We start from the raw sequence: 15,790 nt of genomic DNA on the forward strand, positions 1-15,790 counted from the left end.
GCTGCTGTTGACACGTCGCTATGTACCCGTGCCCTGAGGAGATTGTTGAACCCACAAAATGGCCCCCTGCCCTCACACAAAATGGCCCCTCCTGGGGAGCTGAAGCACCTAGCAGGTCATCTGGAGGGATGAGACAGTCCTGGGGCAGGCTCTGCATAGAAATGAACCACGTGCTGAATACCTCAGGGACAGTATGCTGTGCAAGCATGTGTGTGTGCAAAGTTTTGGGTTTATCAGGGCCAGTCGCAGAGACCTGAGGTGTTGGAGAGCTGAATGAAATGGTGGGCACTGGGGGGTGATGCCAGGCAGCTACTTTCTTCCATAGACGGTGGGGAAAGAAGAACAATTGCTGGATTTTTTTACATGGTATTTCACTCAGATGCTGAGCCCATGTAAAATTTCAGAGAGAACACCTACTTTAAACACCTACCCAGCGTGTACATTGTAAATATGAGTTGAAATACATCTTTGAAATACATCTTTGAGCTTTCATCCCCTGCACTTCAAAATTGCCTTGGTGGTTGTTTCTCACTCCCAGGGAAGAAGTCTGATCGTAATTTTCACTGAATTCCCACAAAACCTCCCATTGCCTGGGAGCAGGGTGATTTTCATCACTGCCCAACCCACCACCTAACCCCAAATCAGTGAGGATATCCACTGAGGGTACAGCTCAGCGCCCACCAAGTTAACCCAAACATCCAGTGTGAGCTGTGGAAATTGCAGGATGGATCCTGTGCTTTGAATATCCGCCTACACTTGAACCTCAGATCTTGGAAACACAGCCTCAAAGCACAAAGGGAAGAGCTGGGAAAATATTTGGAGGTTGCAGACAAAGTACATCCCGACCAGGCTTTTTGTTTGTCTGGTTGTTCTGAAAACATTGCGGTTATAATTAAAGCTGCGGAGTGTCAGTGTTTATGTGTAGGAAGCAAACAGAAAGCTAGGGAGAGACTGGGTCAAGTGAATGGGGCAATTTCTCAGCCAACATAGGCTAGGAAGTCTTCCTGCTGCTTCCTGGGCTTTAACCTCAGAAAGACACCAGTGTGTAAAAATACATCCCCTCCTGACGTCTGCAGGAGTGTGGTCACCAATTCCTCTAGGGATTGATCTTCTACTAACTCTTTTTAGAAAGGTTTTGAAATGAAAAAGGCTGAATCTTTGTGAAACCCACTCTAGAAGCCTTCACCAAGCAACAGTTTACTGGGGGAGCAAGGAGTCTTTCACCTCCTGCATGTTCCCCTTCACCTGTCCCCATTGCATGGATTTCAGTGCTGCATTATTCAAGATTATTTCCACGACTCAGCATGCAGAGATCCTTGGCGCTTTGAGCTCAAAATGTATTCTCAAAACTTTGTTTTCCATATTTCCGAGTGTAGTTTCAGATGCTTGGGGTCATTTGGAGCTGATGTAGGGAACTGCGTGGGGTAGAACATTCTTGGTGTGAGTTCTCTGATCTCTTGAACTATACAGTCTAGTTTCTCATGGGTTATGTGGAAAAAAAGAGGATGAAAGGACAAGGAAAACTTAGTGCTGCATTTTGAAAATACAAAGCACCATATAAGCATGAAACAGGGCATGAACTTCTCAGGGAGAAATATACCCCTTCACAGGAACAAATGTACCCCCACTCCACCACAGTATATCAGTGATGGCAACTGTTAATAGATATGTCTTCCTTAAAGGGATCCAATAGACACCTTGACTGTACAGGCGACTCTAAAGACTGTGACATGAGAGCACTGATGCCCCAAAACATCAATTTAAGACTCCAAAACTGACTTAGGTGAGCTCCTTCCAAGGGCTGAATGGGGAAGGCCACCCCACATTCCCGCACGGATGTACTCCAACACGTTCACACAAACATCTTCACCCAGCTGGCAGACTGATGTGGGCTCCCAAACACGGGGCACGCACAACGTGCTCCCACGCGCAGATGTCCTCACGCTCTCATTTCTGTGATGTCTCCCGTTTTGTTTCCACTGTGTTTTTGAGGAACATGCATAAGCTCTGCTTTGCCTGTGCTGGCACATTTCATTCTACCGCCGTGAAGTAGTCCTGTGCTGTTCTATCTGGCAGCCCCTCTGCAGCTCTGACCTATACAAAGAGCACATGGGTTTACTTTGTTATTTTTTTTGTTATGGTCTGGAATATGCTCATTCAACAGGATGGTAAATCCAGCTGTATCAGCAAAGTGAAGAATAACAGGCATGAAAGCTTCAGAAAAGACTCAAATGCTTTTTCCCACAAGTCGTCTTTGTGCTCTAACACTTGATTTATTTTTCCCTTGTTAATGCTTTCTGAAGCCAGTAGCAAGGGAAGAATTAATGCCGCAGATGAAGCGGGAGGACATGCTGACAGCACAGTAACTAAATCAACCGAAAACACATTGCGACTGTAGGAAGAGCTGGTGTGGTAGAGTTCTCTGACACTGTCTGCACAGGAAGATGAGAGTGAAGATAAGCTCTGCAAACAGAGACAACTGTGGGCCTGCTGAGTGGGGACTGCTTCAGCCAGGTTGGTAGGATCCAATCAAGAGAAGAACAACCAAGCTGGCAAAGGGTCTGGAGAACAGGATTTATAAGGAGCAGCTAAAGGAACGAGGGCTCCTTTGGTAGGCTAAGGGGAGACCTTCTTGCTCTTGCTTATCACAAGGTGGGTTTGGGTCTCTTCTCTCAGGTAACACGTGATAGGATGAAAGGGAATGGCCTCAAATTACACCTGGGCTTCGAAGTTTAGGTTGGATATTAGAAGGAACATCTTCACTGAAAGGGTTCTCAAATACTGAAACAGGCTTTCAAGGGAGGTGGTTGAATCTCTGTGAAGACACAGAGTTATGATGCTGAGGGACATGGTTTAGCACCAGGCCTGGTAGAGTTAGAGAATGGTTGGATTTGATGATTTTAAGGGTCTTTTCCAAGGAAAAACCCCAGTCCTACAGTCCACCACAATGGGATTTTTGTGGTATGCCTGCAGAGTGAGAAGAGAGTGCTGCAAGGGAACACAAAGCCATACCTGTGTTACCCCTGGAAACACCAGTGTGTTGGAGAAGAGTTAAGAAGCTTGTTGGGAGGAAGGACAACTGGATTCAGCAAAATCCCTTGTATCAGAAAGTCTGGGGCTCTCCTGATTATGCTCAGTATCCAGCAGAGGCCCCTCAGCCCCTACTTACATCTGCAGCACCTGAAACTGGATTTGGACCAAGCAGGAAGCTGCTGCAAGCCAGCGACAGTACTTTGCTCCATCCAAGGCTCATTTCTAACCAGAAGCTGATAATATCTCATGGCCATTCAATTGGCTTCCTGAATTTTCTGTTTTGAAATTGGTGCTTTAATATCTTGAAAACAGAGGAAGTGGAGGAAGGCAGAGGCTTCCCTGGAGGGAAGTACAAAGTGTGGCTTTATTCAGATACACATCCCAAGAGACATGTATCTAAATCTATCAGCAAATTGTCACACTTGAAGCCACAAGTTCCCAGTGAATCTGTGAAAGCCCTTACTTTTGCCATTCCAGTGGGACTTTATTGAGCTCTCTGAGGTTTTGAAAAGAAAACTGCAGAGATGGTATTGAAAAGCAAGACAGAGGAGAAGAGTGGTTTAGAAATCCTCATTTCTGATCATTAATAATGATGCATCAATCTTACATATTCTAGATGAGGATGTTACAGGATTGTGGTCTTATAGCACTAATTATTAGTATCAGAACCAACAAAAAGGAGAATGGAATCTCCAGTTAATATATAGAAATCACCAAGAGGCAAAAAACCCCACAGACATGGTAAAATAAATTCTCACCTGAGTTCACCACTGAGCTACAGGAGGTAATTAAGAATGTCTCTACCACTAAGCCAGAGCAAATGAATGTGCCTCTTCCCTCTCTGAGCTCTGGTTTTAAATGCAGGTGCTTCCATTTCAGCACCAGTGTGAACAGCTAATGCCTAAAATAGTAAGTTTGGGGTAGACCTCAAACTGAGCCCTTCCACTGAGCTGTGAAGCTGGCCCAGTCTGGCTGTGCTTGCTTGGTTTGTAATTAATTACCTCACAAAGCCAGGATGAGAGGCACAGATACAGAGCAGGAAACGTTAATATTTATTTCCTGCTGCAATGTTTCACTCTTCAGCCTCATGCCAGGCTCATTTGTGGGAGGTAGCTCTAAGTCTAACAACAAAGTCACTTTGCACAAGCACCAGCTGATGCATTGAAGATGGGATAGAGGAGCCGAGCCTTCTCAGGCTAGTAAAATACTCAGTTCAGTGGGAAGGCTGAGCAGCATTGTAAGAATGGCCAGGTGCTGGGAGCAATATGTGCTTTCTGATTTGTGTAAAACAGCTGAAACTGCCTAGGAGGGTGATGAGTGACTGCTGGTTGCCTGGCACTGCCAGGGGATCCTGTTTGTGGGGCACACACCTTCTCTTCCAGCCAGCAGCACAAGCCCACTGGATTATTTCAGCTGTTCCCCATGAGCAGCTGCCATGTGAGAAAGGTCTGCTTCTGCTCTTCACCGAATGTGGCTTTCCAGCTTCACCACCAAGCTGGTAAGCACCAGAATCTACAAATTCCTGTCAAAGAAAGTTTTGCTAACTCAACACAAGCACAGGTGCATGCAGGCATATGTGAGTGAGCACAGGAGGACAGGGCTCTTGGAGGAACATCAATTTTCATGCTCTTCTGGTGAGCCTCTGCAAACTTCCTCGTCGAGCAGCCAAGATTTTTCTGCACATGTCACTGCCTTCTTTTGCCTGTCATTTTCCAGGCATCACGGATTGCTGCAGGGAGTGCTCTTTGCCTCTGTTATTTTATCACAGCAGCTTTGACAGTGGCATTTTGAGTGTGAAGAATGTCTGTGGTAGCACTGAGCCGTGGCAGTATTTACCAGCCCAGCCTTGAAGCTGCTCCTGATTAAAATGCTCCAGCAGCTGCACAGAAAACCTCTGTCCAGCTATTGTCACATCTCCCTGTGACACTGGCCCCCATCAATCTGCTCGAGCCAGCATGCTGGTTCCCAGAACAGTGATAAGAAAGCAGAAATCTTAGACTGCTTTTATGTCTGTCCTGGATCTTCACTAATTAGGCCAGTGGACCATTAATTAGGCTGCCTAAGCTTCTTTAGAGATGCTTAATCTTCACTGAGACAGGAGGGTTCACAATATCAGGGATGAAGTCTGGCTGATACCAGCTGGAACTCTTTTTCTTTATCCATCATTAGGCTTGTTTTGCTCTATTCCCGTTTAATTTATGAACATGTTTAGATATTTTTCCACTCTTTTATCTACCCAGGTGACACAGAGACACTTCAGTGCCAGTGTACAGGTCCCTGACTCACCTCAGCCTGGGGTCAGGGCTTTGTAGAGAGATTGGGTCCAGGTGCAAGACTTGGGGCTCAGCCCCAGTCACAGCACCCTGGGTGTCTTTGAATCCACTTTGTTGTTTCTAAAGAGAACTAAAATTAATTCGATAAGGCAGGTAGAAAAGAGTAAAGGGAAACCCCAGAAAGACCCAGGGTGCAAAGTGAGTTCTGGACAGCGAAGGTCATGCTGCAAAACCAAAGCAGCCAAAACCACCTTTCAATCTCCTGCCCTTCCGTGCACAACTTCCCCACCCCCCATTATTCAAATTTTAATTCTGATGCAACCCGGCCTGGGATGTAGTAAGACTTGTAATGGCTTTCGTGTCCCACCAGATGTCAGCTCCTCTGCAGAGAAGGGCTCTGAGCCGGCTGCCACCGCACCATGGTGCAAGAACTGCTGAGACGTTGCATCATCTGTGGACGCTGCAGAGCTCTTGCTAGTGGCAAACGAATAACCAAGCCCAAGGCCAGGCTTCAGGATGCGAGGAGAAGAGCAGCACGATGTACTCAGGTGAACACAGGCTGTTTAGGTGAAGAAATCCTCTATATTTTGGGTTCTCCATCTCTCACTGAGTCAAGTAGTGCCTCCCTCTCTCTGCTTAAACACTCAATAATTAAGTGTCAGAGAAAGTGGTTCCAGCAGGGACTCAGTATTAATCCCGTGGTTTTGTTTGCCTAAGAACAAGCCCAAGCACATTCGTTTCACCCAGGGACACTTCTCCTGCCATCAGGTACCTGAGCAGCCCTGGTTGTTGAGCCACACCATCTCCAGAGCTGCAGCTCTGCAGGGGGTTTGCTTTCCCTGGGATGTGTTATCAGCCCTGCTTTCCCTCGGCAGGCAGACACGATTTGACTTGAAAGCAATCAGTGCTCTATTAACACCTAGCCAGCACTCAGTTCACATCACAAACCCCTTCCTCGCAGGACCTCAGAATATTTTAGGGGAGTGTTTCACTTTAACAGAGAAGGAATACTAGGGGTAGATGATATTCCAGCAATATGAAGGCAGAACAGGCTTGGCAGAGCCTGTTCTCACCTGGCTTTTGTTGCAGCCACCAGGCTGGATACAAAGCTCTCATTCAGGTGCTCTCAACCTCTGTTGGTTCACAGGGGAGCACATCTACCTTGTCTCGGTGGCTCCCCTGGCTTGCTCTCAAAGAGGGAGACCTTGTGGTCATCTCATGGCAGGTAAGGTGAGATTTGTATGTCAGCAGAGACAGGTTTCATTTAGACATTATAGAAAACTCAGTAACTGCCAGGAGAGTGAGACATGAGAAGAGACTGTCTGGGATGGCTGTGAAACTGCCAAAGACATGCCTCAGACCCTGTAAGACCACAGTGGCCAAAGATGGTTGGAGCCAGTTGACCTGCCCTGTGGCAAGAGTGACATGGCTCATTTCTCACTGTTCTCCCATGCCTAACTTCTACATTTTTCACAGCTGAGAAGGGACAAGGACTGGCCCTTAGTGCTTGGTTTTGAACCACCTCAGTCCTGGTAAGAGTGACATTAATGAAATGAATCCTGGTTTACCTTCACAAAACCCCACTGATGCTGGCCTGATGGGTGGGTAGGTTTTTCCAGAAGTGATTGGCATTTGCTTTTCCTGGTAGTGCTGTGACAGCTCTTGAGGTCAGATTATCTACTTACTGCTGTCCCTGCTGCTGTCACCTCGATTTGACAAGGCTTTACCAGTCTGAGCAATGCACTGGGGAGGGATTTGGTGTGTTCTCCTGCTCCAGTTCAGTCTGGTTTTGTTAGCCACTCCAGAAAGATGACTCCATACATCCCTTATCATGCTAAACGTTTACCCTCAGGAAATGCTGACCCTGGCAAGATTCCTTGTGGTTTTGCAAAAGAAAAGAAAATATTTGTTCATTCTCAATGGCTTGAAGAGGCACACTTGGGTGTACTAAGCACTCTCTTGAGCAGAAATGTTCTGCTGAAGCATTAGCCTTTAGGAGCTGGAGTGTGGCAATGCTGTAGTAGGATCTGCCCTTTGGTTTGATTTTGTTGGTTGTGAGAGATTGTTGTTGAGCATGAGAAACCACGCATGGAGGAGGAGACATGGGAAACATGCTCTGTGATTGCAGTTAAATTGAGTTGTTTGTCAGTCTTCCCTTTGAACCCCTGCAAGCATAGCAGCCCCTCTAAAGATGATTAGCAATTTAAGGACCACAAAACGCAGATCAGACTTTCTTTGTTCCCTCTAGCAGAAGACCATGTGTCATCTACAAAGCCCACCACCTCACACAATACTGTTCTCTTGCACTGGCTGTTTGGCTAGATTCAAACTCCAGCAATTAGTATGATTAGTTTTTCAGAGATGACATCACACCCACTTCTGAACTCGTTTTGGGATGTTTTTGCAGATGTGCTGTAGGAGGTGATTGTCCCATATCTCTCTATCCATGACTGAGTCTTTTTAAAAGAAAAGGTCTAATTTCAGCCTCAAGCTGCAATCCCAGTGAAAGTGGTATCCCTGAAGAGTTTTCTCTGTCACTGTGTTCTGTTTTCCCTAGGAAATAACCTGACCTGTGATGACTCTTAGTAGGAAAGAAAGAATCACACAGGAAGGCAAGCCCCAGATCTTGGTGATACATCAAAATGGGCTTTTTTCTTCTGTGCTGTTTGAATGGAAAGCACAGCTTTGTTACCACATGAGGTAACAAATAATCACATGAGGAACAATTTGACACACCACACATGATCCACTCTGCTGATGAAGCAGATGAGAGTTAGGTGAAAACCAATATTGACTCTGCTACTTGCTGCTTGGTCTGCAGCGCTGTCTGGCAGGGCTCAGCAGTCTCAGCAGGGTTTCTATGGTGGCTGTTGACACTCAGGACAGCTTCACGCTTTCCCACAAGATAAACTGCCACATTGCAGGACCCAGGTGAGAAGCAGAAGGCAGGAAACAGGATCATGGCCAGGTGCCTGGGTCTGGTGGGCTGCAGGACACCTGTTGTTGTGTGGTTCCTCTTGCCCAGGGTGTCCATCCAGCAGCCAGCCAGCAATGGTGGGTTATAGCCCTCTGCAAAGGGCTGGTTCTGATTTAATACAATCACTCTTCCCTGCTCTACAAGTGCAAAGTGAGAGACCAAGACAGGCACCATGAAGAGGAGGACACAGGGGATGTGTTTGTGCAACACCAGCTGCAGAAGATGCCCATTGTCCTCTGCTGCCTTCATGGACAGGCTCCTCCTGCTCACTGATGGCACTGGGGGATGCCAGTCCTTGAAAAAGAGCATGGATATTTCAAGACACCATGAAATAAAGATGAGGCACAGTCCACACAGGGCAGTGAGTCTTTCTGTACCACACCAGTGCTGTGGGACAACCAGTGAAGAGGTCCAGGAAGGTCATTTCTTCTGCACATGAGCCATCTCACAGCTTTTTGTCAGTGGGAACTGGCTGTGTCAGACAAATACATGGTGATGCTCTGAACTGCAGAGCAGCTACCAGGAGAGGCTAGCAGCTCTCCCCAGGCACAGACTTGCCTGGTGAAGGGCTCAGCTGGAGACAGGAATGGGCTGGTGCTGGGGTTCCTCATTCCTACCAAATCCCTCACCTTTCTCCACTGCACCCGGAGGCAGGGGAGGTTGGAACAAGCTGATGGGTATTTGTTGGAGAGAGGCAGTGAGCTGGGCACAACCTGCGCCCAAGGCCACAAGGAGAACCTCACCAAGCCCAGCTGGGAAAAATCCTTTAGCTCTGGGTGATAACTCCAACGGTCTGAAAACCTGCAGAACTTCACCCAAACGGTGCAGGGAGTTTGGGTTGGCCTTTGAGCAGCAGTATCCAGAGCCCTTCAAGTGTCAAAGTGCTGTGATCCAGCATGAAATGTTGTAGCCCAATTCTTCCTGCCACCCCTTTGGGATTACTTGTCCAGAAGAGGATTGCCAGCTCTTCCTCCTGCCTCAAGCCATGGACCCAACAGGGAAGCTTTGCCCGATGTGCCTTTTGCTCTTTGATCTAATGCAGGATCGAGATCCCCTTTTCATTCCAGGTCATTTTCCCTCTTTGTCTCCAGGTCTCAATCCCTGGTCCCATTGCACCTGGCTGCAGTTAACCAGACTTGAGATTAGTTGTGCCCTTTCATCTCCATGCTATTTTCTCAGAGGTGGATGGGAGAGGATTTTCCTTCATGCCTGTGGTTTATTTCCAACACAGGCCCTGAGAAGGTTTGAACATGCAGTCGCTCTGGGTTGCTGGTTGCAAATCCCCATCCCTGCAGGGTTTCAGGGGTGAGGATGCAACAGGTCAGCCCTTGCAGCTCTTGGAACAAACCACCCTGAAACATCAACACAGCACTTGCCCCACCGTGACTTGCACCAGGACCTGTGCCTGTGACACCATGGCACACGGAGCATGCTGTGCAGCTCCACAGAAAGGTTGGAATCCATTTAATAAGAGCAAGGAGAACCAAATGAAAGTGTCCCTCCAACCCTCTGTGTGAATCAGCCGAGCTGGCTGCAGCACCTAAAAGCTCTCAGGCTGCTGCCTTTTGCCCAGCAGGCAGGGGAGAACAGGCCACAACAAGAAGGAGGTGAAATCACCAGTAGCTGCCATAGAAGTTTCTCATTCTGTGGCAGACCAGACTGTTTCTGAGGCACTATTACAGCCTCTCTGGCTTGAGAATAAGGCTCCTTTCCTGAAAAGAAATTGGGAAAAAAAAAAAAGAGCCTCCTGTGAGGAAGGAAGCAGAGTCCCTAGCTTTGGAGGAGGATGAGGCAGAGCTCTGCCTCTGTGGGTGCTTTCCCACCCTGCAGGCTGTAAAATGGGTCCTGCTGTTTTCTTCTGATGCAACAGCCCTTGGTAGGGTCTTGCATCAGACAGAGGCTGGAAGGTCCTGGCCAGAGCTAGGCGGGTGTAAAAGTGGTTTTACAGCCTTATTTTTCTGTGCTGAGGGCAGGGAAGAAATCCAGATGGTGTTTGGTTCATACAGGGAGAAGAAAATTCCATAGAGGGTATTTTGCAAGACTTTGGGATTTATCCCGTTTGAGTTGGGTGCAGGAGGTTCTCAGGTTTGATTTAGTGATGAAAAGAGGCAAAACCTCCTGCTCAGCAGAGATGGCACCTGCTCAGGGACTCTACTGGGTGCTACAAAACAGATTATTTTTGCTTAAGTTTTCTATTTTTTAATTTAAAGTATTACTGGGAAGAGTGGCTGACACCTCATCAGTCTGTGCTGCCTCCCAGAGAGACCTGGCCAGGCTGGAGAGTTGGGCAGAGGGGGACCTTGTGAAGTTCAGCAAGGGCAAGTGTAGGGTCCTGCACCTGAGGAAGAATGAACCACTGCATCAGTACAAGTGAGGGGTTGAACAGCTGGAAATGTGCCCAGTTGACCAAGAAGGCAAATGGTCTTCTGGGGAAGAAGACCATGAGGAAGGATGTGGCCAGCAGGACAATTTCTTCTCTCCCTCTACCCTGCACTGGTGAGGCTGTATCTGGAGTACTGGGTCCGGTTCTTGACTCCCCAGTTCAAGAGGGATAGGGAACCAGCAGAGAGAGCCCAGGCTCTTTTAACTGGTGCCCAGTGACAGGACAAACTGGAACCCAGGAGGTTCCATCTGAACATGACAAGAATCTTTGTTGTGAGGGTGCTGGAGCCCTGGAGCAGGCTGCCCAGAGAGGCTGTGGACCTTCCTTCTCTGGAGAGATTCCAAACCTACCTGGACATTGTGATCCTGAGCAAACTGCTGTGGGTGACCCTGCTTTAGCAGGGGGGTTGGACTAGGTGATCTCCAGAGGCCATTTCTGACACCCCACCATGCTGTGATTCTGGGATTCTGTGTTAATTTTAATTAACATGGAAACCAAAGTAAAACTAGAGGGGTTTGAGGCTTGCAAGCTTTCTGAGTAGGTAATAGCAGGCTTCTAACTTTTTTTTTCCCTAGAAAGTCTTAGAGGTATATGAAGGAAACAAACATGAACAAGCATCAGAAGGTTTTTTTCCATCCCCAAATGTACCTTCTAAAGAAAAAATGTGATCATAAATAGTAATTTTTGGTTACTGAGCAGGTCTGGTCTGCACTGGGATTATTGTGGCTTTAAATAGCTTTCCTTCAGGAACTGGCATTTTTCTTTTGAAGCAATTATTTTCTCCACCCGAGGAAGTACTGTCCAATTAGCAGCTCCTCAGCCCAGACCCTTCTGTTCTGCTGCTCTCCAGGTTCCTGCTTTCCCCCCTGTGACCATGCTGTCTGGAGCCACTGCTGACTTCTGTACAACCCAAGGTGTCATGTGAGGGCTTAAACTCTTTGCCTGGTGGAAAGCCAGGGCCTGGGTGGAAAGCCCGTTTCCAGCAACTCTGTCAGTCTGGAATATTTGTTTTGCTTTTCCTAATGCAAACACACTGCTGGCAAATGGCTCAAACCCATTTAGCAGGAGTGGAGCTGCAGATGGACAGATGGACAGACAGCAGCTGCAGCATTAGGAGACTGCAGTTAACAGCCAGCAGCTCAGCCTGGCATGAGCACTCCAGGCCCTGCAATTCCTGAAGATCATGAGGACATGTGGAAGATCTTTTAAAGTTCCAAATGATCAGCTGACTTCAAAGAGTGAATCAGTGCCAAGGGGGCACTGCCCAGCGTGCCACAGAATCACAGAATTGTAGGGGTTAGATCCAGAGATCATTGAGTCCAACACCCCTGCCAAAGCAGGATCACCTAGGGCAGGCTGCACAGGAATACATCCTGGTGGGTACTGAAACTCTCCAGAGGGGGAGACTCCACAGCCTCTCTGGGCAGCCTGTTCCAGTGCTCCATCAGCCTCACTGTGAAGAAGCATCTCCTCATGTTGAGGTGGAATCTCCTGTGTTACAGCTTGTACCTGTTGTTCCTTGTCCTATCACTGGGTACCACAAAAAAAAAACCCTGGCCCCTTCATCTTGATACCCACCCCTCAGGTATTTATAGATGTTGATAAGATTCCCTCTCAGCCTCCTCCTCTCCATACTAAACAGCTGCAGGTCTCAGTGTTCCAAGCAGCTTGTGCTCACCAAAGTGAGTTGCCTTTCCATCTCTGTGGCACACAGTAGCTCTTTAATCCAGGCAGGTCTCTCCCAGCAGTGCCCATGTCCCAGCTTTCAGGGCTGCCAGTGCTTGGCAAAGGGGCAGGACAGGGGGCACTGCCAAGTCTGGACACCCTCTTCAGTCCTTCAGTCCAGCTGCAAACTGAGGTCCTTGCAATCAGAAGGACCTTCTTGTGGTCTGACAAGAAAGCTGAGGACAGACTTTTTCGCAAGGCCTGTTGTGACAGGACAAGGGGTGATGGTTTAAACTAAAAGAGGGAGATTTAGACTGGATAGAAGAAAGGAATTTTTCATGCTGAGTTGCCCAGAGAGGTGGTAGATGCCCCATCCCTGGAACCATTCCAGGTCAGGTTGTTTGGGGCTCTGCGGAACCTGCTCTAGTTGCAGATGTCCCTGCTGACTGCATGGGGGTTGGACTAGATGACCTTGAAAGGTCCCTTCTAACCCAAACCATTCTAGGACTCTTTGGCTGGCCAGATCTCCCCATGGCCAGCTGCTGTTGGCACAATACAAAATGTTCAGCTTGATTTTGTCAAGACTCGATGTAGAAAGATTTTGTGTGCTGTTGGTTTTATTATCCATGTGCAATTGCTTTGCTGCCTTTTGGTTAATGAAAGCCAGGGCCAGCACCAACCTCATTTCAAGTCCTTGCAGGCCCAAATATGCTTTGCATATTCTTTATCACACAAAGACTTTGCAGAGCTTTAGTCCCTATTGAGCGAGCAGGAGCTTCACCACCCGCCCTGCTGCTGGCAGAGGTAACACATCCCCTCCAGACACCGGGGCTTCTTTCTTTTAACTGATCTGCTGTCTTTGCAGCATCATTGCTCTCAGGTACAACATGCACCAGCACCTCCATGCAGCTCGTTACACCACAAAACCTCACAAATACCTGAGATGCCAGGACTTGACTTAGGAGCTCTGCAAAGCCAAGGGCTGAGGACCATTTATCCTGCCCTTGCAGCACATAGTGCTTATGCAAGGCGAGGAGCTGCACGGGGAGGGGGGAGCCTGTGCTTTTCCCAGGCAAGTTAGAGCAGAAATGACCTCACTGAAATCCAGAGCCAGGCTCCTGGAGGTGTTGACCAGCCCAGCCAGAAAACTGGTCCAAAGTGGAGAACACATGTAGTTGTGCTTGCAGGGTTTGAACAGGCCTCTTGCCACATCCCTGTGATCGCTCACGGTCTGTGGTGTGCACAAAGCCCTCTGCCTCTTCTTTTCATTGCTCATTTTGGTGATAATTCTGCTGACAGCTCTGGAGGCTACAAGATTCATAACTTCATGCTGTTACAGACAGTACCTCATTTCCAGAACTCTGTAGAGGTCTTTGATGAGACCCTGCTCAAAGCTTGCTTGGAGTTGTGCTAAGAGCCTGGCAGAAGGTACAGAGAATCACAGACTCATGTGGGTTGGAAAAGAACTTTAAGATCATTGAGTCCAACTGGTATGTTGGTTGCAGAGCACATACAAATTCTTTCTACTGGGCTGCTTGAGGGCAGCCATGGACAAGTGTATCCCTACACACTGAAGCTGCTTTGTAACCTCTGTGTGTGCCTGTGATGAGGTCCAGCCCTGAAGGACACAGGGACAAGTGATTGTAGGATCGTGGAATCCTAGAATGGTTTGGGTTGGAAGGGACCCTTTAAGGTTATCTACTCCAATCAGTTCTCCTCTGATTACGTTTCCCCACCCCTGTCTCTTGGTTTTGGAGCAATCATTTCTCTTCTTCAGCCACAATTCTAGCCACCTTGCTTTCATTTGTTTGCACCCTTCAAGCAGTTCCCAGCCCATGTCACTCCCCACCCTCGGTGGCTCCTTCCCAACCCAAACATACTTAGACCCTTTTGTCTTTCACACCAATCTTCAATAAACAAGGGGTTTATTGCTTTGTGCTGGGCTGGCCTCCGCTCTGCAGAGACCTTTCAATCTGCTGAAGGTTCACCCTTCCTTGGTGGCAGACCTCCCCCTGCTCTGTGCTGTTCAAACACACAGGCACTCCTGGGTTTGGGGAAAAAATGCCATGTTTGGGGTTTGAGGGTGGAAACCTGTCAGTCTTGGTGCCAGAAGGGCTGAGTCCCATGCTTGCCCCCTCCCACCACCACTGCAACCTCCAGCTCTTGGGACAGAAGACCAGCAGCCACAAGACTGAAGCTGGGGAGATGTGTCTAGACAGCTTGGTGCTGCCTTGAGACCGTGCTGGATCCACATGTGGCTCCCACACAGGGAGTCCTTCATGGGCAAAGCCGAGCAGGAGGCTTCCTCTACCACCATGGGGCTTCTTCTGCCAGGGCTGATGAATCAGTGTTCATCCTCCAGCCACAAAGACATGGCTGGTGCAGTGACACCAAAAGAAAGGACAATGGAGAGAAAGCCAAGAGTCAACACATGGCCGAAAGAACACATCTCCAGCACCCATCAGCCATCAGGGAGTGAACTCACATGGAACATGAGGTCTGATCCCAGCCTCAGACTCAGCCTAGGGCTCTTGCAGGCAGAGGCTGCACCAGAGCTCCTGCAGATAATAACAAACACTTTTGTCTGAGCCCTTTTTGAACTCCAGTGTACACAGAAAAGTTGTCTCAACAACATCCCCTGACACTGGACACATGATTTAGTACTGTCATGGGAGAAGACACTTCCTGCCTTTGTTTCTGGCCACCTGCCTGAGTCCTCACCCCGTGGAGTCTTCTCCTGCTCCCTCTTCCCCCAGTCCCCAGCCCTGGGCAGGGTGGTGGGACCAGCTCAGGGCTCAGGACAGGTGCACGGGATGGTGTGACAGTGTCACTGCAAGTTTTCCTTTTCATTCTCACTTCCTAACACTCTTCTCACCTGCAGTTTCATGGCCTTACCAGCAGATCCCTCACTGCAACCAACTTTGTCTCTGATGAGCCTGAAAAGCACTCGTTCTGAAGAGATTTTTTCACCCATGTCCATCTCCTTTCCAGATGGTTTGTGCTGAACTGGCTTGAACTAAGAGAAGATCCACACACAGGCTCCCTCCACTATTTGCTTCTGCCAGTGTTTTTGCTCTCCCAAACAATTATTACCAAGATTAATGCCTTCCTTCATATCCTATGGGAAGCATGGAGAGACCTGAGCCTGCTGAAACTCAAAAGACAAAAAGCACTACAAGCTTGGTCCTCTTTGAGGACTCACCTCCCTCTGTGAAAGCTTCATGTTTCTCCCTAGGATGCTCTTCACCATCTCTCTGCTCACAGTAGGCTCTACAGCATCTTCTTCCAACCAGTCTGTGACACTCCTGGACCCTTTACCTGCACCAGCATCCTGGTTGCCAACTCCCACACCACAAACATCTCTGCCATGTTGTGCAGTGGCTTGCACACACTTGCTGGTAGCACTTAATCTGATCTGGGATGCTGTGGAGCTCTTGAAGTTCTCTGAGCCCCATAGCT

The sequence above is a fragment of the Indicator indicator genome, chromosome 19 (assembly GCF_027791375.1).
Source record: "Indicator indicator isolate 239-I01 chromosome 19, UM_Iind_1.1, whole genome shotgun sequence".
Classification (NCBI taxonomy): domain Eukaryota; kingdom Metazoa; phylum Chordata; class Aves; order Piciformes; family Indicatoridae; genus Indicator; species Indicator indicator.